The sequence below is a fragment of the Macrobrachium nipponense genome, chromosome 35 (genome assembly GCF_015104395.2).
Source record: "Macrobrachium nipponense isolate FS-2020 chromosome 35, ASM1510439v2, whole genome shotgun sequence".
NCBI lineage: Eukaryota > Metazoa > Arthropoda > Malacostraca > Decapoda > Palaemonidae > Macrobrachium > Macrobrachium nipponense.
The window spans coordinates 62,395,003-62,419,965 of NC_061096.1; the positions used below are offsets into that span (position 1 = coordinate 62,395,003).

The 24,963-nt window shown below is 39.9% G+C and overlaps 1 protein-coding gene and 1 pseudogene across 1 annotated transcript in view; both read right to left on the bottom strand.

The window, feature by feature from the left end:
• Window positions 1–431: 431 nt before the first annotated feature.
• LOC135208862 (probable cytosolic iron-sulfur protein assembly protein CIAO1) overlaps window positions 432–24,963 on the bottom strand; it is a 47,914-nt gene continuing 23,382 nt past the window's right edge. Inside the window, exons 3-4 of the transcript XR_010313229.1 lie at window positions 4,641–4,745; window positions 432–577 (exon numbers count right to left, since the gene is read on the bottom strand). The gene's annotated coding sequence lies outside the window, so the exon portion shown is untranslated. The remainder of the gene's footprint in view (window positions 578–4,640; window positions 4,746–24,963) is intronic.
• LOC135208263 (probable cytosolic iron-sulfur protein assembly protein CIAO1) lies at window positions 20,375–21,476 on the bottom strand (annotated as a pseudogene).

Genomic DNA, 24,963 nt, shown 5'->3' on the forward strand with positions numbered 1-24,963 from the left:
CTCCCGAACGCCGCCGGCATACGAGAGACACTTTGGTAAATAGCCGCTTGGCGTTTAAGGGTTAATTGACAGACACATGGACACCTATATGAGCAATTATTAAAATACAGTGCGCAAGAGATTTTACATATGGAAAAGACAACAAAAAAGTGATAATCATATTAACAACTTTGAACAAGCATGAACATACTAAAGTCGTATGAAATAGACCAATAGCCTTGTGCAATGGGTCCTCATCTTTCCTGATCACACAAGCCTGGTGGTGCAACTAGAGTAATCTGGCATGAGGGTATGACCATTTATGTTTAATATGTTTGTAATTTTTGTAATTTTGAAAAAACATATTTTTGATTTTTTTGATATAAACAACAAAAAAAATTTTTTTTCCAGGGTCCCTCACTGTGTGAACAGAATGTAAATGAATAGCATACTTTCCATGCTTTTGCTTGTTACTCTCTTCAAGGGCCTAAAAACAGGTGGGGTGGTACGACAAATATGCAATTTTACATTGCGTTGCTCTGCTTCGTCCATTACTTCCTCAGTCAGGTCATTTGTTAACATAAGAACTCCAACTGCCCTAGAATAAAATTATTTATAAGGTGTTACAGATAAATATAAATCAGGATATTATGTAAAACTTAAATGCTACATGATGAACCCATACACAGTGATTGCCATTTTCACAAAAATCCATCATGATCACCTACAAAACTGTGGGACACTGAGGGCCTCTTTGAAATTTCCCCTCTCATGCCAATCTGAAGTTTTTTCACTTCATGGAATTTTAACCCACTCTTTGCTTTCAAGCTTTTTTTGCCTTGATCCAAAAAAACCCCCAGTTCTTTAACCCTCTTACGCCGAAGCCCTAAAAATCAAAACCTCTCCTGTATGCCGGCGCCGGTTTGGAGTGAGCGCGGAAGCAGAAAAAATAATTTTTTCAAAAAATCACAGCGCGCTTAGTTTTAAAGATTAAGAGTTCATTTTTGGCTCATTTTTTTTTGTCATTGCCTGAAGTTTAGTATGCAATCATCATAAATGAAAAATAATATCATTATCATATGTAAATAATGCAAGATATGGTAGCGAAAAAAAAAAATTCATAGATAATTGTATTCAAATCACGCTGTGCAAAAAACGGGTCAAAAAAAAAAAAGCTAACGAGTTACCTTTTTTTTCCGTTGTATTGTACACTAAATTGCAATTCATTTTGGATATATAATACATAGTAAACAATAAAAGCAAAAAACACCGGAAAAATATCACAAAAAAAAAAATGATGTACGAATTGCGTAACGCGCAGACGTAAAAAAATGATTATTGTTAAGTCAATTAAAGTTTTATACATACACCTGGCAGAATATTAGCTATGGAAGGGAGTTATAGCTAAGATATATCTGCGGGGAAGTCGCATGTAAAAAATTTATTCAAAAAATTCACCGTTAATTCTAAATATTGTTAGAGACTTCCAATTTGTTTCAAAATTAACGACAAATGATTTAATATTACGATACTGTAAGAGTTTTAGATTAGAATTGCAGATTTCGACCATTTCGGACGAGTTAAATTTTACAGAATGTCGAAAATTTTTATATATATATTTTTTTATATGCACATATTTCGAAGATGGAAAACGCTACAACCTTCACATATTTTTTATTGTATTTTTCATGAATTTGCGCACATTTTGATATATGAAACTCTATAAAACGGCTAATATGAAAAGGAGCAAATATTAGGAGAATGCGATGTACGTATTTCGGAGACTTGCGGCCGCGATCGGCGCGCGGAGTGAAGGTAAATATATTTTTCAAAAATTCACCATAAATCACAATGTTGTTCTAGAGACTTCAAATTCGTTTCAAAATGAAGAAAAATGACGGAATATTACTAGGCTGTAAGAGTTTTAGCTTACAATTGCGTTTTTCAACTATTTCGGTAGAGTCAAATTTGACCAAACGTGATTTTTTTCTATTTATCGTGATTTATATGCAAATATTTCGAAAAGAGAAAAGCTACAACCTTCAATCATTTTTAGTTGTATTCTGCATGAAATTGCGCACATTTTCTTATATAAAACTTTATGTAACGCCAGCTAATTTTAAATGGTGCAAACATTTCGACAATCGCACAAAAAAAAATTCTGATTTTTTCGGAAGAGTTACCGCGCGGACGTAAGGAAAATTTTTTTTTTTTTTTTTCATAAATTCACCATAAATCGAAAATATTGTGCTAGAGACTTCCAAGTCGTTTGCAAAATGAAGGTAAATGATTGAATATTACTAGAATATAAGAGTTTTAGCTTACAATTGCGGTTTTTTCGACCCAATTTTCGGTAGGAGTCCCCAAAGTTGACCGAAAGTTGAAATTTTTGCACTTAACGTTATTTATATGAAAATATTTCGAAACTGATAAAAGCTACAACCATGGGTTGTTTTTGTTGTATTGTGCATGAAATTGCGCACATTTCCATATATAAAAATTTATGTAACGGCAAATTTAAAAGGGTGCAAACATTAGGACAATTGCACGAAAAAATTTATCGGAAGAGTTATCGCACGAACGTAAGGAAAAAGTTTTTTCATAAATTCACCATAAATCGAAATATTGTGCTAGAGACGTCCAATTTGTTGCAAAATGAAGGCAAATGATTGAATATTACTATAATATAAGAATTTTAGCTTACAATTGCGTTTCCCGACCATTTCGGTAGAGTCAAAGTTGACCGAGGTTGCTAATTTTTGCACTGAAATTGCGCACATTTTATATATAATACTTCATGTAAAGGATAATTTAAAATGGTGCAAAAATTATGTCAAAGTGACGAAATATTTTTTTGAGATGTGTCACTGAATACTTTTTAGTGCGATAAGAAAAAAGAAATTGTGCTTGCGCCGCCTGCGTAGCGATTGTAAACAAAAAAAAAAAAAAAAACAACGCCTTGATCTGTGAACTCCCAGCATCCCCCCAAGGCGCTGATTTTCAAAAGTTTTCGGCTGGTAGGCCTATAAGTATTTTTTTCCTCGAATTTAAAAAAAAAAAAAAAAAAAAAAACTTTTTTGAGCCGACGTATGATACGTCCAATCGGAATACGGGAGACATTTTGACTCGACGTTTAATACGTCCAATCGGAGTAAGAGGGTTAATGTATAAGAATCTTCCAACTCTCCCAGTGTTGTAAGGAGCCTAGTTGACTATCACACACTATTCTTCACAGGGTGCTGTTAAGGACATATCCAAACCATCCACATACTCTTTACCATCTCATCTACATATAAACTTCTGTAATTTCTCTTATGGCATAATTTTGCATCTATCCTCCTATCCTATTTCTGTTCTTAATGCCTCATTCTCAAAACAACAAAATCTTTTAGATGAAGCTGCAGTGATATGATTCCTGTTCATATGGCATACACAGTGCATTATAATTCGGTTTTGAGAATTATAATTTAAATAACAGTACATTATAACTTACTCATTTAAACTTTGGCGTAGTTTGCCCTCATTATTTCCAAACAGATAACTTAAATCTCATCTCTTTGGATGTATGACACATTCTATTAATCAAGCTTTGTATATCTTTTGGTGTTTTCCCCATAAATCAGCATAATCTGCTTACCCTAGTTGGTCAACTTTCAATGACTACCTGAACCTATACATCTTTCCATCTCCTACTACTTTTTTCATTAAAAATCCAAGGGCAAACAACGCCAGTGCCTTAATATTCTCCCGAAGCATCCCACTATTTATCGCAGTCAACTGACATGACTCCAAAATCATTAACTTTGTACCTATTTTGTTTATGGATATAATTTTAAATAGTTATTTGCCATTTAGTTTGAATGGCAAAAGGACCCAAGACTTCCAAAATACTATATTTTGGTATGTGAAGGCTGTCAAATGCCTTCTTGTAATCAAATAAAAGCCATCAGAAAGGGGATTTCAAAACGTTTCGTCCTGCTGTAGTACAATATGTATGTCAAAACAGAAATATAAACACAAATATTTGTTTTGTGCAGTTCCTGCCAATTCTAAAACCAACTAGTTCAACTAAGCATTTATTCAACATCTTTCTACTGCCTATTAAGAATGAACATCTAAATACAGTACAGTATTTTCATCACAAATGATGTAAGTACAACTCCTCTGTGGTTATCAAATTCAGTCAGATTATCTTTCTTTTGTATCAATGCTATGAATTCCATTTCCATATCATTAGACTTTGTTTCCTCAATCTATATTAAAAAACAGTCTAGTTAGTATACAAGGAGTTATTTCAATGCAACTAAAATCATCTCTCTACGCATTCCATCCTAATCAGGTTTCTGACTCTTAAATTCCTGATTCCACTTTGAAACCATAAATTTAATTATGTAATAGCAAAAAAAATTCACACAGGAAAAATTCTACAAGTATCAAGGGATTACAGTAAATACCAACTCATGTATTTCAAAGCACAATGAAACTTATGGAATATACAACAGTCCTTGAGTGTGCATTTACTATATGTAACAAAAATGTTCATCAAGACAAAATATGCTATAAGACAATCAGAAACCAATAAACTAGACTGACATAAAATGTTACAGAATAAGTCTGTGTTTTTCCTGTCACCAGCTGATAGTATCTACTTGTATACATACCTCTTAGTATGTGGTTCAACAAGAAGACCAACATTATCCCAAGATTCTGCCAGGGAAGTTGGAGCATAATTATTCAAACGTTTTACTACTTCCTTGAGTTCCATACTAGAAAAAGAAAAAAGTACAATGGTAGAATAGTAAAAAAAAAAAAAATACCAATGATGCAAGACAGAAATGGGAACTTGGCAATAAGGCAATCTAATATTACATAAACAGTTCCAGTTCATCAGCATTAGTTCTGCCAAAAATACATTACTTATAATTAGCCAATCTCATGGTTGCCAAAATCCCAGGCACTTCACTCATTTGCTTTCACAGATAAAAGAATATGGGCAACCACGAGTAACTCTGCACACTGGCATATAGAGTCCTGAGTCCTCAGCAAGTTACTCTAAATTGCTGCTCACTTCTCACTGAAATCCTTATTCTCTTGCTGAATGGTTGCATATTCATAAATATGCAAGGCTTAATGCAAGCTGTGGTGCACCTCTTCGGTGGCTCTATTAATGGATGGTCTCCCCCAAATGATACTGACGTATTGTTCAATCTCTTTGACCCATCAGACTGGAATAGCCTAGATCTCTGGCATAATATAATAATATAGGTCAATGCTAAACTGTATACTATACAGACCTCCAAAGTTCTATCAATTTGTCTGGTCACTAGGCTAAGTACTGTACAGACCTCGAAAGGTCTACTAGTTTGTCAGGAAGCACAGCTTTCATCCCATTAGAATGATTTGACAACATTCTATTTTTGCTGGTAGATATCTCAGAAAATTCTAAGGTGGAGAAGCTCCTCCATCAACCTCACTTCTAGGAATGCTACAAGAACTGAAGTATTAAGGTTTGGCAAGCTTGGGGAAGGGTTAGCAAGGCAAAGTCTCAGCACTTAAGCACTGCAGGTTAAATGAAAAACAACTAAGAGCCGATGCAATGTCTAGAAACTTAGAATCTGGTTATTATCCTCATCTCTGAAAAGATATCCAGTCTTTAAATCCCTAAACTAAAAAGCTGTCACAGAGAGTAGGGGAAGCAGTCGAAGACAAAGCTATCGCAAGTATGTGGTGCGATCACTTCAACAATATCCTGAATTGCATAAATGATCAAGATTCCCGAAGGGATGTAGATAACCTCCTTACTGACAACATTCAATTTCATTTTGCAGACTGTATTACGCCAGGTAACATCACCGATGCCATAAACAGCCTACCTAAAAATATATCACCCAGCTGTGATGGTCTTCCCGCAGTGGCTTTCAAATTCTGCCATACGATAATTTGACCATTTGCTAGCTGCCTAGTCATTGTATGTATAATTCACCCAGTTTCTCTTAGACTCCCTACTCTCCCTTAGTTCATTGATACCATTAATCAAAAACAAGCTAAAGGATGCAGCTGACCCTGGCAACTACCGGCCGATTGCAATCACAACGATCGCATCAAAGATACTTGAGTCGGTTCTTCTAGTGAGACTTCTCCCCTTTCTACACACCACTGACAACCAGTTCGGGTTTAAAGCAAACCACTCAACCGACACCTGCATCTAAATACTGAAAGAATTGCTGAACTACTACCTATCATCAGCCTCTCCTGTTTTCCAGTGTTTTGTAGATGTGAGAAAAGCATTTGACAGAGTAAACTACCTGAAGCTCTTCCTGAAGCTACATAAAAGGGGCACACCCCTATATCTAATTGGCATTTTACATTGCTGGTTCTCCACACAGCACTTCTGTGTCAAATGGGGTAATGTATTATTGTACACCTTCGGCTCCCTAAACGGGCTTCGGGAAGGGGGCATTCTCTCTCCATACCTGTATAATACGTACACAGGTGCCTTGAATGTCAAACTGAACTCACTCCCAATCGGATGCACTGTCAATGAAACAACTATAAACAACCTCTGTTACGCCGACAATATGCAAGGCCTCCAATGACTCATCGACACTTGCCGCCAATATTGCAGAGGAATTTGTATAAATCTACAATGAAACCAAGACCCAGTGCATGTCGCTGCTCCCAAGATCGCTTAAGCATATTGCAGAACCACAAATTTTCCTCGGAAATCACCGGCTGGAATTTGTGCACGAATTTCTGTATTTGGGTCACATTATCACCAACGACCTAAAAGATACAGCAGACAATAAACAGAGGCGTCGTAAACTATGTGCAACTGGCAACATGATTGCAAGGAGGTTTGCCTTCTGTCACCGAGACGTGAAACTGCTGCTCTTCTGCTTGTACTGCTACAGTATCTATGGGTGCCCTACTACAAGAGAGACCCATGAGACGTTATCACTGTTGTGCACAATGACATTCTAAAACACCTTCACAAACACTCCCCGCTACTACTCCGCCCACACAGATGTTCATAGAAAACCACCTGGACAATTTAAAAATCATTGTAAGGCAAACAATGTCCAGTCTGGTAACCCGAGTGAGAAACAGTAGCAACTCGCTCATACAAAGCATCCTAAGGAGTGAAGCAAGAAGATCTAAATTGTGGGAAAGATGGGAAAATGAGGCCTTTGTCCCCTAAAGGACTTAATCTCTGTATGTGCAAGATGTCATCTGCAGATTTTGTCATTATTATAATTATTGCTGATATTTTACTTTTTCATTATCACTGTGATTACTATAGTTAGATTTTTTTTACATTCAATTTTCGTATTTACCTGACTACTGTAACCACCTAAGGTCTCTAGTTGAAATATGATATTGTTATTGTACAATAAAGTTCATACATACTTACCTTGCAGATTATATACTTAGCTATAGACTCCGTCGTCCCCGACAGAAATTCAAATTTCGCGGCACACACTACAGGTAGGTCAGGTGATCCCGACCGCCTGCCGCTGGGCGGGTGGCATGGAATAGGAACTATTACCGTTTTAAGCCAGATTTTTCTCTTCCACCTGTCTCCTGAGGGGGAGGTTGGGTGGGCCATAACGATCGTATATATCTGCCAGGTAAGTATTGTATGAAACTTTATTGTACAATAACAATATCATTTTCAATACATTCAACTTCCCTGTCAGATATATAACTTAGCTGATTGGCACCTTTGGCGGAGGGCAAGAGACAGCTAATTACTGACCTAATAGGTAAACAACATATGTTGTAGGTAATACAAGTTAATTAATAATACCCTAGTTCCTACCTGTTTAGGCGGAAGATTTCTTAGCTTGTGCTGAGAAGTCTGCTTCGCCTCAAAAGCTTCAGCGAGGGTGTGCCCTATGGCTGAGAACTCTTGAAAAGGACTGTCAATGGGGTCTTATCCACTTACTCAACAGAAACCTAATGGCAATTGTCAACTGGAGTCTTATTCACTTACATGACAATATACCTATGCCTCTTGGCATATAAAGGAGTAAAATACTTGATCCCGATCACCCGATCCTAACCGTGGATTAGTAAATATGATTGAAAGGCATTATCCCCAAACACCTTTCAAACAACCTAAAAAACTCAACTCCAATAATTTTTTAAAACCACAATATAAAATAATAGGACAAAAATTAATATTAAGGATCAGTCTTCCTCTCCTTTCCCCAGCACTGTATCCGCTGATACATAGGGCCTAGAGAAGCATTCTCATATGTCACTCTCACATCTTTCAAGTAATGTGAGGCGAAACACTGAGTTACATCTCCAATACGTGGCCGCTAAGATGTTCTTCATTGACATGTTCTTGTTGAACGACAATGATGTAGCGACTGCACGTACTTCGTGTGCTTTTACCCTTAAGGTCTTATATGCCTCACTATCACAGCTCATGTGGGCTTCAGTTATGATGTTCCTAACAAAAATGCTAAGGCATTCTTTGACATAGCTCTTCTAGGGTCTTTAACTGCACACCATAAACTTTGATTGCAACCCTGCAACTGCTTCTTCTTCTGCAGGTAAAACTTCAAAGTTCTCACAGGACATAAAGTTCTTTCCCTTTCATTCCCAACTAATTGAGAAAGGCCTTTTACTTCAAAAGTACCTAGGCCAAGGTCTCGAGGGGTTTTCATTTTTAGCTTAGAAAATAAAGGTTTAAAGGACAATACAGCTGAATCCTTCTTAAAACCCACTCTAGAGTCAAGCGCTTGCAGCTCACTCACACTCTTTTCGCAGTGGCGAGAGCTATTAAGAAAATGCATTTTCTAGTCAAGTCCCGGAAAAGTAGCTTTATCGGGAGGTTCAAATCTCTCCGACATAAGATATTTGAGAACCACATCCAGATTCCAACTAGGGGTGAGAGAAGTTCTTAATTTTGTAGTTTCAAATGATCTAATTAAATCATGCAGATCTTTGTTATTCTCTATGTTCAGGTCCCTATTCCTGAACACAGCTGATAACATGCTCTTATAAACTTTAATGGTTGACACTGCCAGATGAGATTCTTCTCGTAAAAACAAAAGAAAATCAGCAATTTCGGTCACAGAGTATCGGAGAGGGGGACCAAAAGTTCTTCGCCTTACACCATCTACGGGGGAAAAAAAAAAACTCCCACTTCGATTGGTTATATCCGCATGGTTGAGGACCTTCTTGCTCCAGCAATTGCTTTTGCCGCTTTGCGAGAAAAGCCTCTCGCTCTGACCAGTCTTTCGATAGTCGAAAGGCAGTCAGAGCGGATGAAGCGCGTGGATATTTTTGTGAATACCTCCCGAAGTGGGGTTCGTTTTTGAGCAGATCCTGTCCCTTTCGGGAAGAGATCTGGGGAAGTCCACTATCCATTCCTGTACCTTAGTGAACCATTCTCTTGCAGGCCAATAAGGAGCGATCAATGTCATCCTCATTCCCTCCGAGGACACAAACTTTCTCATTACTTCCCCCAGCATCTTGAATGGGGGAAACACATAAGCGTCTATGCCCTTCCAATCCATGAGCATGGCATCTATGGATAGGGCTTCTGGGATCGTCCCCCAACGGAGCAAAGTTCTCCATCCTCCTGGATAGGATGTTGCCAAACAGGTCCACTTGAGGCTTCCCCCAAATGAGACCATAGTTGCTGGCAGACTTGTGAATGAAGGGTCCACTCTGTTGGAAGGACCTAGGTTTTTCCTGCTCAATCTGTCTGCTCTTATATTCTTTTCCCTCCTTGAACAAACCCTCGTCAGGAGTCGAATCCCTCTTTCTTCTGCCCATATCAACAGATCCCTTGCTAGTTGGTAAAGGGAGAAAGAGTGTGTCCCCCCTTGTTTTCTTATATAAGCCAGAGCCGTGGTGTTGTCCGAGTTGACTTGGACCACCACGCTCTGACTTCGTTCTCGAAAAACTGCAGTGCTAAGTGCACTGCTAAGAGTTCCTTTGCTTTATGTGCCAGGCCTTCTGTTCTTCTGTCCAACTGCCTGACACTTCCTTCGTCCCTAGTGTTGCTCCCCACCCCGTGTCCGAAGCGTCTGAGAATAACAGTAGGTGAGGGTTCTGAAGGGCCAAGGACACTCCTTCGTTTCTTCTCAGTGGTTCTAACAACCACCATCGTAAGTGGTTTTTGATACCTCTCCTATAGGAAGGTATCCAAAAGATCTCCTTTTCTTCTGTTCCAACTCCTTCTGAGATGGAACTGCAAGGGTCTCAGATTCAGTCTCCCTAGAGAGATGAACTGCTCCAGCGAGGAAAGAGTGCCCAGAAGGACTGAGCCATTCCCTCGCTGAGCTTCGTTCTTTCTCTAGGAAGACCGAGATTTTTTCCAACCCTTTCGAGATTTCTTTCCTGGGATGGATACGCTCGAAAAACCCCGAGAATCCATCCGAATCCCCCACAGATAGACGATAGTCTGACTGGGAGTTGTGTGAGACTTCTCGAGGTTTACGAGCAATCGAGAGATCTGGTCAATTGAAGAGCTATCTCCAAGTCCTCCAAGCACTTTTGTCTTGTCTGCGCTCTTATAAGCCAATCGTCTAGGTAAAGAGATATCCTCACCCCCTTCAGATGTAGCCATCTTGCTACGTTTCTCATCAACGCTGTAAACACCATGAGGATCCGTCGAGAGGCCGAAACACAAAGCCCTGAACTGATACATCCTTCCCTGCACCATGAATCGAAGATATTTCTTCGACGAATGATGCAGGGGGACGTGAAAGTATGCATCTTGCAGGTCGAGGGAGACTATCCAATCTCCTGGACGGAGAGCAGAGAGAACCGAGTTGGATGTCTCCATGGAGAACTTTGTCTTCTCCACGAAGCGATTCAATGCACTCACGTCCAAGGACCGGCCTCCACCCCCCCCGAGGCTTTCGGCACAAAAATAGGCGATTGTAAAAACCTCGGGAGTGCGGATCCTGTAACTACCTTCGATGGCCTCCTTCTCCAACATTTGCTGCACCAACCCAAGAAGGTAATTCTCTCTCTTTACAGGGTCTTTGTATCCTGCGCTGACAGCTCCCTCGGAGTCGTCGTCAAATGGAGGTCTGTTCTTGAATGGGGATGAGGTATCCTTTTCCGTCCCAGCACTTGTAGAGACCAAGACTCTGCTTTCATTGAAGCCCATGCTTCCGAGAATCCCAGAAAAAGTTCTGGGCCCCCCTTAACTGGTTGAGTTTTGGGAGGGGGAACTGGAATCTCATTTTGCGTTCTCTTTGGAACTCTATGGAAAAGATCTTCCTCTTTTCTCTCCTCTCTCCTTCCCTTGGGCTCGGCTAAAAGCTCTACCTCGAAAGGGCTGTTGGGCAGGTCTTGGCTCCCTCTTCGAGACAGAAGTCAGCTGGTCTAGGCTTCCTTAGCAGAATGTACCAGCAAATCCTGTGTTGCCTTCTCAGTAAGCGTATGGGAAATGTCCTTTAACCAAAAACTGAGAAGGGAAACAGCTGTTTAGACAGAGGGGCGTATAAAAGAGAAGCCCTCTGTACTGGAGAGACTGCTTTGGTAAGAAATGAACCAAAGACAGCCCCTCTTCTTTAATACTCCTGTCCCGAACAAGGATGCCACTTCAGCCGATCCGTCCTGCACTGCCTTGTCCATGCATGCCAAAACACTATGCAAGACTTCTGGTTCCAAAAATTGAGGGTCTTGCGTCTTGTTGGCCAAAGCCCCAAGGGACCAATCTAGTAAGTTAAAAACTTCCAAGACATGGAATGGATTCCCTTTAGGAGATGGTCCATTTCAGACATTGTCAGCTTGTTTTTTCCCGGACGATGGAAGTGCATGCCTCCTTGCCGAATCCACCAAGGTCGAGAAGTCCGCCTCAGCAGATGAGGGAAGAGAAAGTCCCATAGATTCTCCTGTGCTATACCAAATCCCTCTCTGATAGATACCTGGAAGGGGGACAGGTAAACACAGTCTTCCCCCCACCTTTTTCCTTTCCTTTTCCTTGTTTTAAGCCAATTTTTTTCGACCGACTGCAAAGCCCTCTTCATTTTGAAAAATGGTCGGTTGCATCTTCAAGAAAGAGGAGACTTCGCAGCCTTCGTACTCGAAAATAAAGACCGAGGAGAAGGAGGGGCAGCAGGGACTCAGAGACTCTCCAAATTCTTTCAACAAGAGGACTGCTAATCTCTTATAATCAGAAAGACCTGCCCCCTTGTTTTGTTCTTCAGAGTCCGAAACATCCTCCAATTCGGTTGAGTTTTATTCGGAGAAAGAGTGTGCGACCGGAGGACTCCTCTCTCGGGAATGCACAGGGCTTGTAGCAACACCGGCTGCAACCTGACAAGGGCTACGGTCGCTTGTGCGACATCTTGAGTCCCTGCCAGGAGAAGGCCGATGTTGTTCTTTTACCCTAAGGCCCTCCTGACAAGGACGTCGGTCGCCTGTGCGACAACTTTCGTCCCTACCAGGAGAAGTCCTTAAATGTCTTTCCCTTTTTTCATGATCAACTCCTTCCCGACAGGGGCTACGATCACTTGTGCGACACCTAGAGACCCTGTCAGGGGAAAAAAATTGATCTTGAGAAAAATCCCAAAGAGGATTCTCCAAGTCCGCTTCAAACTCCGATAACTCATCCAAATTGTATTCTGGATTGTACAAATCCTTGCGCCTGCTTTCAGGCGCTCTAGACGCTTTACGTCTTGTTTCAGCCGCTTCAGGCTTTCCAGGCGCCTTGCGCCCCCATTCGGACGCTTCAGGCTCTTCAGGCGCTTTGCGCCTCGTTTCAGGTGCCTCAGGCTCTTTAGGCGCTTTGCTTCTTCTTTCAGGCGCCTCAGGCTCTCTAGGCGCTTTGCTTTTCCTTTGAGGCGTTCCAACGACTATCCTTGGCAGCCCGGGACGTAACTACAGGATCTGCCTGTAGTTACGAGGGGACGCCTGACCGGTGGGGATTCTCTGAAACCTCCCTGCGGCTTTCGACATTTCTTCTCCACTGGTCTTGGGAGCTTGAAAGAGGTCTAGGCCTGGGAGCGAGACAGAGCCGATCAGACGCACCCTCCACTTCACTGGGAACACTTTCACTGCACTTACCTTCCAGTTCTTTAATTTTTTGTTCCATAGATGCTTAAGCGAAGCTTTTAGACTCGCAATTTCAGATGTTGAGCTTGCCGAGTCCGATAATCGGGAAGGTAAAGCTGTATGGGAGAAACAATAGGGTTATCAATAGGCAATAGTCCGCTAACTGGCTCGTTAGAGACCGACCTACTTACACTCTTGGAAGAGGCTTTTCTAGCCCTATCTCTCTCCAACTTTCTTAGGTAGGAATTAAGCAACTTCCATTCCTCCCCATTCAAATTCTTGCACTCATCACATGTATTCAATTGAGAGCATACATTCCCTCTACAATTTTTACAAGTGGTGTGAGGATCCACTAGCAAAGATGTTACTAGTACCGCGACACAGAAAAATCTGGCTTAAAACGGTAATAGTTCCTATTCCTGCCACCCAGCGGCAGGCGGCGGGATCACCTGACCTACCTGTAGTGTGTGCCGCGAAATTTGAATTTCTGTCGGGGACGACGGAGTCTATAGCTAAGTATATATCTGACAGGGAAGTTGAATGTATGAAATTAAGTTATATAATCTGTGCACTAACTGTTATAACTCTCAATGCATTTTTTTTCTCACCAATATCATCACTGTTATTACCAGTATTATGATTATACTACATTTGTTTTTATGCTACCTCAATGCTTATTTTGCTGGATAAGTAAGGCTGATTATTCATTTCTTTATTATCATGTTGTCTCCTATGTATCTAGATTGTGTATGTTACTGTCTGTATTTTGTATATTCCATGTATATGGCCCTGAGCTGAAATAAAGGATATTATTATTATTATTATTGGTGTATGCTGGAAACAGACCTTCTTTCAAACATGTTTTATTAAAAATAATGGCAGAATTCACAGAATTTATTTTATATAAAATTCTTTCAATTCTCCTTATGAATTATCTTTCTGGAACGCTGGTATTATAAAGCAGGTGTCCAATATGCATCATGCTGTAGGTCTTCAACGGAATTTCGGGCTGGTGTTATCAAAGGCAAACTGGTTATCAGGGACAGGCTGGGGTCGTCAACAGGTATACAGGTGTGTCTTGTAGGTCGGGAACAGGCCATAGTCATCAGGGGTCTATCCAGTATTCCTTGTTTTTTTTTCTTTTCTGGTTTTTCTATAGGCATCTACATGTTTCGGCCACCTCGTTTGGCCATCTTCGGGACAGGACGCTGAGTGCAATGGTCTGTGTCGGATGGATTCACACTATTTATTGCATTCGGGTGGTCTGAGGAGATGGGTACCTCACTTTTCATTGGGCAATACCTGTGACGTCACGAGTGATGTCATCAGGGGGCCGGTTGCTGATTGCCTGTCCTCTTTGTGGGCGGAGCCTCATCCCTATTGGTGATGGTTTAGGTCCCCTCCAAGGGCGTGCCACCAGGTCCTCCTCAGGGCAAGAGCTTGAGCTTCGGTCACCCTCAAGGTTACTCGGGACGTCCTCAGGATGAGAGCTAACACTTCTATCATCCTCCGGATCCCTCTGGTGCGATGGTCGTTGTGGAGCATTGTTTGCTGCTCTCCTGACGGCGGTGGGGAGGAGGAGGGGCTCCTGTGCAACATTCAAACTGGGCTTCTCCCTCCTGATGTGCAGCGCTTCTAAGATTCGCAAACGACGTAGATCGGGTGCTTGGTCGATAACCTCGAAGTTACCGACGATGTTGGTGCGGCGGATTCTTTTATTATGTGCAGTCCTTGCATGATTAAATATTGCTCCTTCCTGCGCGTGACAGGAGATCCTCTTGGAGAGGTGCATTGACGTCATCCCGATTTAAGTTCTGAGGCATCCTCGGATTGGGCATGTGTCTCTGTAGATGACGTTCGTCCTCTTCAAGGGATCCTGCGACAGTGCGGGGTTATTCTTCATAATAAGGCTGCATGTTTTCTTACGTCAGCAGAGTTCTTTATCATTGTTCAACATGGGCAGACACCCATAAGGAGATGGAACATGCAGCCCAGGTCCTAGCAAACAACGGACACACCAACCGCAGCATCCAGAACGTCTTTAGGAAGAGCATGGAGAAATGGTACCTACAGAAACCCCGCCCAGACCCCCAGCAGAAAATTAATTTTTTCTACAAGGGAACCTTCCATCGGCGATATAAAGAAGATGAGCGAGCCCCACGGGAAATAAATCAAGAATCACATTTTCCCTACCGACAACAACAAACAGATCAACTTTATCATATTTTATAGAAGTAAGAAAACATGCAGCCTTATTATGAAGAATAACCCCGCACCGCCGCAGGATCCCTTAAAGAGGACGAACGTCATCTACAGATACAAGTGCCCAATCCGAGGATGCCTAGGAACTTACATCGGGATGACGTCAATGCACTTCTCCAAGAGGATCTCCTGTCACGGCAGGAAGGAACAATATTTAATCATGCAAGGACTGCACATAAAGAGAGCAGCAGACAACGACCATCATACCAGAGGGATCGGAGGATGATAGAAGTGTTAGCTCTCATCCTGAGGACGTCCCTAGTAACCCTGAGGGTGATCGAAGCTCAAGCTCTTGCCCTGAGGATGACCTGGTAGCATGCCCTTCAAGGGGACCTCCACCATCACCAATAAGAATGAGGCTCTGCCCACGAAGAGGACAGCCAACCAGCAACCGGCCCCCTGATGACATCACTTGTGACGTCACAGGTATTGCCCAATGAAAAGCGAAGTAACCATCTCCTCAAACCACCCGAATGCAATAAGTAGCGTGAATCCATCCGACACAGACCATTGCACTCAGCGATCCTGTCCCGAAGATGGCCAAACGAGGTGGCAAAACATGCAGACACCTATAGAAAACCAGAAAAAAACAAAAACAAAAAAACAAGGAATACTGGATAAACCCCTGACGACTACGGCCTGTTCCCAACCTGAGACACACCTAGCCTGTCCTTGATAACCAGTTTGCCTTTGATAACATCAGCCCGAAATTCCGTTGACGGCCTACTGCATGATGAATATTGGACACCTGCTTTATAATACCAGCGTTCCAGAAAGGCAAATCATAAGGAGAATTGAAAGAATTTGATATAAAATAAATTCTGTGAATTCTGCCATTATTTTTAATAAAATATTATTATTATTTTCAGCAGAAGCAGCTGAAGCTATCTCCAAGCCTTGTAGTTTTAACCCTCAACCTCTACCATGAAAAATAGAACCTGTTCCATGGCTGGATCAGTGAAAGGGATACTAATTCAATCAACATCTTTGTTCAACTCTTAGCAGGTTTTCTCTTCTTTATGAGGAGCTATGAAACATTCACAAGCTTTTATCTCTGTGGTTGGATTCATACTCAGCAGGACAGGCAGTACCTGCTTCAGTCAAGGATAGTTAACACAAATCATGACGCTTATCCATAAAATCACAGCTCTTGTTTTCTTTGCAAGCTTAAGTCAAAAGAACTTGTTAAATAATAATAAAACTGATGAAAAGTTTATTTACTACAACATCACATAAATTCCTTTTTATTTAGAAACCAAATTATTTTGTAGAAACTGGTTTTCAGTGGAAACGTGGAAGAGCTATACAACATTCAGACTTTTATCTCAGTATGATATATACAAGTGGTCAAATTGCTCATCTGATCATGCAGTAGTAGCAAGACAGCCTGTGCGTGTTTCTGATTCAGCTAATTCTTCATCCACTTAGTCCTTTCATCATTAATAATGATGTCATCCTTCCACTTTCCAGGGTTACTGGCCACTATTTTTTTTTTTACATAATAAAGAAGTGTGGTAATTCCATCATTAGTCTATCAACTTTCAATAAGAATATCATGGTTCTAACTTTACAAACATGACTCCCTGTTTCTGCTAGTCATGTGTTTAACTGCTTATCTCAGTCCCAGAAGCTTTCAAACATATCTGTTGAATCTCAATCAGCCAGTTCTAGAGTTTTATGGGCTTTATACTTCCACCTAAATAGCACTTTGAAGCGAATTATGAGCAAATGAGTTTGTGAGGGAATCTGATGCTATAAAAAGGTTTCTTTTTTCCTATACAAACCCATTAGTGTACTATATATTACAATGTTTTGCATTTCAATAAATGCTGATTCTCACAGCTAATTACCAGACTATGCAATAAGCACACTCATCTGCTGGGACCCATCGATCTGTTTGTACTTGGTCAGTTGCTACTGGCAGGCTGCAAATTTCCTCAAGAGTGAAGTCTACGATTCCACTGATCACTTTACTGGTAAATCATATGTATTAGGTAATAGGTTTGTATGAACAAAAATATTAGATGTTGCCTTGTTTCTACAGAGGCCCTGACACAAAATTTTCAATTACAGCACAAAATACCACAGTTTTTATATCCTTAATGCATCTGCTTTCTGTTCTCTTTATTAATTTTTTACTTTCAAAACTAAACTGATTTTATTTTTTTAAATAATAAACTGTATGTGAAAGCTCAGCATGAAGTCAACATTCACCAACCTGTAATGACTTCGTTGAAAATACGTGTCAAAGAAGTTATGAAGGATGCGGGAGTGTCTTAGCATAAGTTGTCTTTCATAAGGCTTCCTGAAAGAGAGAGTTCCTAATTAATTTAAAATGGAAAACTGTACTGAAGTAAAGACTTCACTTGCCTTATTACTCATTATAAGGTGTAATCGCCCTTAAAGAGCTAACCAAAGACCATTAAAGATACTATGACAAACTTCCATAAGTGTTCATAAGTTGGAAAATGAGAAAACGGAGGGAAGGAGCAGAAAGGGTAAAACTCAGATTCAGTTTTACATAAAAAGCTAATACTTAGCTAGCTATACATCTTTTTCACATACTGGTGTACGTACTGAGAATTATCCATAGCCTAGCTACCGTAATATATCCTGATCATTGCTAAGACCTCTACCATTCATCATGAATAAATGATATATCATCTGGTTTTATAATGACAATGGTCACCAACATTAACCAGCGCTTATTTGTCATTGTCTCAACTTACATTCCTTATTGACAATAATTTTTCTGAACTGCGCAACTTTATGTGAAGATCTAACTAGTAGTGCATGAGTAAAACATGTGGAAAACAGATGCCACTTAGCAGCATGCTTGAGCGAGTGTTGATGAAAAACAAATGAGATTTCACAAAGAGCTGAGACAACCATTACTCATTAGCAATCAAGAAATCAATATAAAAAATATGTTGGAGTTGCTATCCAGGTTATATAATGTTACTACATTAACTGGCATCCAAGCATTCAACATTTGTGCTCTGGCTTCATTAATTGATTAGGCATGTTAGACATGAAGCCTCAATCTCATATGGGTGAAAAGCTCTAGTTTTGGATAAATCCTATTGGCTTATGATCTTGAAGTATAACTTTAAACTCATTCCTTGTCTGGACTTCCTTAGCGGATTAGAATGGAAAAACATGAAGCCTATCTTCTTGTATTGGTAAAAAGTATTGCCAAGTTTATATTCATATTTGTGATTTGACTTCTCAAGAAGACATTGCTTTCACTCTGCGCACTGGCATCACTAGTGAATCATGTGTACAAAATATGAGGTATCTACCTTGCACAGTTCAAAAGTTATGGCCAAAGCTAAATTCCTATTTGGTCTTTGACCTCAATATACTGTAGTTTTGTTTGTATTGCGTTTTTAATGCATGGAAACCAGTGGTTATTCAGCAACGGGACCAACGGCTTTACGTGACTTCCGAACCACGTCGTGAGTGAACTTCTATCACCAGAGATACATATCTCTAACCCCTCAATGGAATGACCGAGAATCGAACTCGTGGATACTTATCAGTCCCTGTACAGACCAGGACTATCATAAGGTTCAATGTACGGCCTTCCGAAGGCCCACAAAGATAATGTTCCTATCCGTCCTATCTTACCGTCTTATAATAACGACAATTACAAACCGAGGTGACAGGTCAAGACCAAACCGACACTCCACTGAGGCGAATAATATACTGTAGAATTTATGGACTTTATGGCAGAACAATGGCATAAACAGACGAAGCTTTGTTAGTCATTATTTGTCCTCTTTCAATTATGTTAACTACTACACTAACATTGGTATATGCACCACAAGGTGCACAACACCATAACATTTAATACTGTACAGGATTCAACTAGATGAGTGTGTCTAATTGTTCACGATATCAAAACAATGTCCCAACAGTCTCATTTATAATTGGACTACTGTACTATTCTTTATAAATGGTGTAGTAAAATAGTGGCATATCTGAGCAATTTCTATCTTGATATTAGTGCCAATATCTAAATTTTAATAACCAATCAAACATTAATGATGAAGGGGAGACAGACATGGATTGGGCATGGCCTTCACACCACCCTGAGGAGAACACATTATAATATCGCCTGAGCTCCAGTGGGCACCAGAGGAGATGATTGGAAGACCCAGACCAACTTAGAGGAGAACTATGAGATGTGAAGCTGGAGATATGTGCAGACTTTTGGTGGTAATGGCATAAGGAAGACATGAATGGTGCAACTATAGAGGTCCTTTGCACTGGATGGTGAGTCAAAATTTTAATGACCTGATAATTAAGAAAAATTCATTGCTCCTGATACAGTAACAATTAAAAATCTTCAAATGAAAACCATGTTAACATTTGATACAGCACAGGGTATTCGTCATCTAAGGAGTAATTTAATTGCTATAGTTTAGTGTTTTAACCACCACAGTCCATTCTCTGATATTCTCATCAGCTCAGAACAATGGTAAATCTTGAATTTGATGTTATATAATCAGCCATTCTGGTGATGTTCCAAGGTCTTGATTTGACTGAACGTGAAATACAGCTGTACAGTACTATAATTTTGCTTAAAATTATTGTATGATACAGCACTTAAATATCAAAGCTAATTATTAACAATTTTGTTTTTCATAACTCATGACCTTGAAATTCAACTGGTTAATGTGATAATTATTTGGATAAAAAATTACTCAACCCTTGGGTAACTTCCGGTCAAATTTAAGTAGACCTTTAGAGGTGACTGAAAATGTAAAAATAACGAAAACCTACACAGGAAGAAAGCAATGTAATTTTCCAGAGTAAAGTTTAATTAACACTGTAGCTGAAACTGCACATTTACATGAGAGTAACTGAATTAACAATACCATGAACTGTTAATATCTATTAGTAACAGACTTACAGCAGAATGAAGATTTAGTACATATTTCAGAGAAAATTTTTTTTTTTTTAGTAATACATGAACATCATACTTAAAAAAATTAAATGATGTAGTTTTCTTTGGATACCACAAACATTAACAATCATACGTCCAAAAAAACTTAACACATGATTAAAAACTATCTTAAAACATAATGCTGATAAAACTATTAACATAAACAAATACCAGGAACCTTAAAAGATACATCTTTTTTTTTTTTTTTGCATCACTTTAAAATATGCTAGAGAAATCCCAAAGTTTTATTGTACCATCGTCACTTGCTGATGCAAGCAACCCTAAGGTAGTGGGGTTCCAATCAACACTGTTCACATCTTCTGAGTGAGCTGAGGTATGGTTAAAATAAGGTCAAAAATAGGTGCATTTCTATCACAGCCTGGTTGCTCTTTAAAAATACGAATAGCATCATCACCACACGATGTAGCAATAGCACCAGTGAGAGGACACCAAGCAATGTCGTAAATGGTGCGGTTGTGGAAACCAGATAGAGTACATACACACTTCCATGCAGGTTCATTATCAGGAGTGGGAACTCCCTCTTTGTTACCAGGTAAATATTTCTGCCATATTTTTACAGTACGATCATCCGAAACATGAAACCAGTCGCTGCCCTTCAGAATCAAAGGAAAGGCCCCAAACAGTTGATTCATGTCCGAGAGAGTGCAAGATACTGTCCAACTTCATCACTATCTTCTTTATACAACTTGATGGTGTTATCATATGAAGCTGAAGCAAAGATATCTTCATTTGGATGAAATGTTACCCTTTTGACATCTTGAGTGTGAGCGGGCATGACAGATACACACTCGTATTCATCATCTTCTGCAACTTCCCACACACAGACTTATCTCTGAAACATGTTGCAAGGAAATTGCCATGATGGTGACCACGCTACACATTTCACTTCATTTTCATGACCTTCAAGGGTCGCAGTGCACTCAATGTCATTGTTTTGGCTATCCCAAATATTCACAGTAGCATCAAAACTTGCAGAGGCGAAATTCTTACCGGTAGGTGACCATGCCACAAATCTAACAGTGCGAGTGTGGGCCTCACTCAGAATAGCCCTACTGACCCACAAATCTCCTTCCTTTTTCCAAAGACGAATAGACCGATCTGATCCACATGATGCAAGGATAGTGCCTTTGGGATTCCACGAAACGTTCCACACACGGTCCTTATGGCCAGTAAGAGTCTGTATACAGGTAGTCATTCTTGCTCCTCACTACTCTGCAAGTAAAAATAATGTGCTATCATGCACTGTTTTTAATCTGTTGAATGAGACAATAGTGAACATGGCACTAGCATTCACTTGCTCAAGTTCATAATCTTCATTCACACAAATGAATGAACATAATAATTGTTACTACAGTAATTTCTAAAATATATGCACATAATAACTGTTACTACAGTAATTTTTCAGTTTTGTCATTTCACAATTTTTAATTTTTTTCACTACTGGTATATCATCAATAAATTCATGCTAACACTTTCAAATTTGTCTTGGAAATCACTCTGACTCCAAAGACCAACGTAAATTAATCTTCACCTCTATGATATGTTAACAGGCAATATGTATATTACATCATCTGCACTTACACACACACAAAGAAAAAAAAAAGTCAAATGAAAAAATTAAAATACTAAATCTATAATTTTTAAACAAAATTTAAGACAACAGAAGAACATGTTCCTTTAACACAGCATACCATGGCTTTCCCTCTTCAGTGGGCTGCTGCCTGCTGTTTGCTTCATGCTGTACACTGTAGGCCATAATTACTATAAGTTCTTGAGATGTGTCTTAGCTACCTATGTAGCTATGCAAATTTTACTTTCACTTTTCACATCGACTTTGCTCGTTTTTTTTTAAGTATACGTACTTACTCCTCATTCACTAATTCTTTCATATCCGGTAATCAGTTCCATGTAACATAAATGATGGCACTGAAATTCATAACGAACAATCCTTCAGTCTTAACTTAGGGATAAATTCTCTAGTGCCAACTGGAGTCCAGTTAACAATAACATAAGGAATTAGAGGCAAGGGGAGTCAGTCAATAGGTGAGGAGGGAGCTGTGCGACATGTCTCGGCCCACCCCTTCACTGGATACTGGAACCTCATGGGATGAGGATGACAAAGAAACATGGGCAAGGACAGGATCTATTGAGTCTCACTAAAAGAGCCACCACATTAGTACACCACTTGGCTTCAAGCTAACAAGGGATCACAAAGAGCAACCTAACTTTTAGTTTGTTTGTTTGTATGGTATTTTTGCGTTGCACAGAACTAAAGATTATTCAGCGACGGGACAACGGCATTATGTGACTTCCGAACCACGTTGAGAGTGAACTTCTATCACCAGAAATACACATCTCTGACTCCTCAATGGAATGCCCAAGAATTGAACTCGTGACCACTGAGGTGGCAGGCCAAGACCAAAACCGATCATGCCACTAAGCGAACGTCTAGAGTGAATTGCTCTTTGCCTTTCACAATGGACCTCAATGAATGGGGGATGGTGTACAAATACAGGTGATATATGGATGGCATCCTCCATTACACTGTTCATATCCAGAGAGCCTTCTCTCTATCCACAGATCCAAAACCTCTTGTCACTAAAATCTATCCCGGTGACAGAGGAGGTCTGCCACAATGTTCCTTAGTAAACTAAAAACATTGAGTGCTAGGCTATAGCTCACACAATGAAACGTAGTATAATGATAGTATATCCTAACTTTACTTTCCCTAGCCTAACCTAGAGAGGTGGGACTCCCAGTACTACCCAACCTACAGTGCTGCAATAAATCAGAAAAAAGAAACAAACTCATTTAAACCTAACTTTGTACACTGGATCCAAACTTAGCATTGTACACAGCATATCCCTTATATTATAGATGGGAGATTCTTTTTGTCTGTACCTTGGTAGCGAAATTCAGTCAGTGAGATGCATATTTAATGGAGGTAAGGTATTATAAAAAAAAAAGGAACGTGTCCAGATGGGTAAATTTTTTAGATGTTGATTTTATAAATAAAATTAATGTCTTAGCCATCAACAATTATCAATTGTCAATATATGACCTACCTAGGGCAGCCATTACTAAATTGAACATTTAAGGCTAAACAATCAAAATGTTTGGTAAGTACCAGCTTATGTGCAAATTGTGCGCTGTGTTTAATAATAGCATCTGGGATGGGGGATAAATGTAACACCTAAATAAAAGACAGTAAACAGGCTGTCATAAGCCGTGGGCCGACAATTCCGCGCAGGACAATTCAGCACATGGCAGTTCAGCTTAGAGACAATTCAGCGCATGACGATTTAGCACAAGGACTATTCAGTGCAAAGACATTTTGGTGAAAATAAAGCTAAAGCATGAAAAATTAAGAAAAACATGCTTTTCTACCAACTTTGTTATTTATATGTTCTATGAAGGATGTGTTGCTCCAGTGATATGTATACTTTTGCAAAGAAAAGAAAAACACAGGATTCATATGAAAGGGCATTGAGGACAATTTTGAATTTAGCCCCAGATATGACGCCCGATACTATGCTTTGTGATTTTTAAAAGGCTTTTCAAGATGCAGTTTCAAATGTGTTTGAAGGCACGCAAATAAGTGGTACTTTTTTCATCTGGCTCAGTGCTATGGCGGAAAATGATATTGTTAAGATAAAATAAAATTTTGTACATTACTTATCTGGCAGATATATACTTAGCTATAGACTCCGTCGTCCCCGACAGAAATTCGAATTTCGCGGCAAACGCTGCAGGTAGGTCAGGTGATCTACCGCCCCTGCCGCTGGGTGGCAGGACTAGGAACGATTACCGTTCTAGAACCAGATTTTCTATTCCACCTGTCTCCTGAGGGGAGGCTGGGTGGGCCATCAATCGTATATATCTGCCAGGTAAGTATGTACAAAACTTTATTGTATCTTAACAATATGATATTGTTATGATACAATAAAGTTTGTTCATACTTACCTGGCAGATATATAGATAGCTGTATTTTCTGAAGTCCGACAGAATTTAAAAAAAAAACTTCCAACACACGCAGTGGTCGGCCAGGTGGTTAGTACCCATTCCCGCCGCTGGGAGGCGGGTATCAGGAACCATTCCCATTTTCTATTCATAATTTTTATTTCCACTGTCCCCTGAGGGGAGGTGGGTGTACTTGATTATAATATCTGCCAGGTAAGTATGAACAAACTTTATTGTATCATAACAATATCATTTTGTTCATGAAACTTACCTGTCAGATATATATATAGCTGAATCCCACCTTTGGAGGTGGGAAGGGACAGAATAGAAGGATTTTAGGAAACAAATGCATGCAGATGATTTACATCTTGGTTCCACCTGTTAGCATAGCTGGCTTCGTGGTTACTGCCACGTAAGTCTGCTTGTGCTACTAGAGTTGCCAGCGAGGTAGAGACCTATATAGCTGGTGCACTCCAGATGATCTGTCAACAGGGGCGAGACCACGACGTGACTAGACCATATTGACCATACCATGAGGGCTAAGAAGTAAAATAAATATATATATATATATCACCACCTGACCAACCTAGCCAAAGTTAAGGTGTTTTAACTAAGGCTTAAGAGTTAAGAAGTCGCCGTTGTCGGCGACTCATCAACTAAATTAAGAGCTCTTCCTAACCATTTTCTACAGGATAGGATGAGTGGTACTTCTTGCCCCCAAGATTGTGTCTGCAGACACGTAGGGTGGCCCCTAGCGAGCA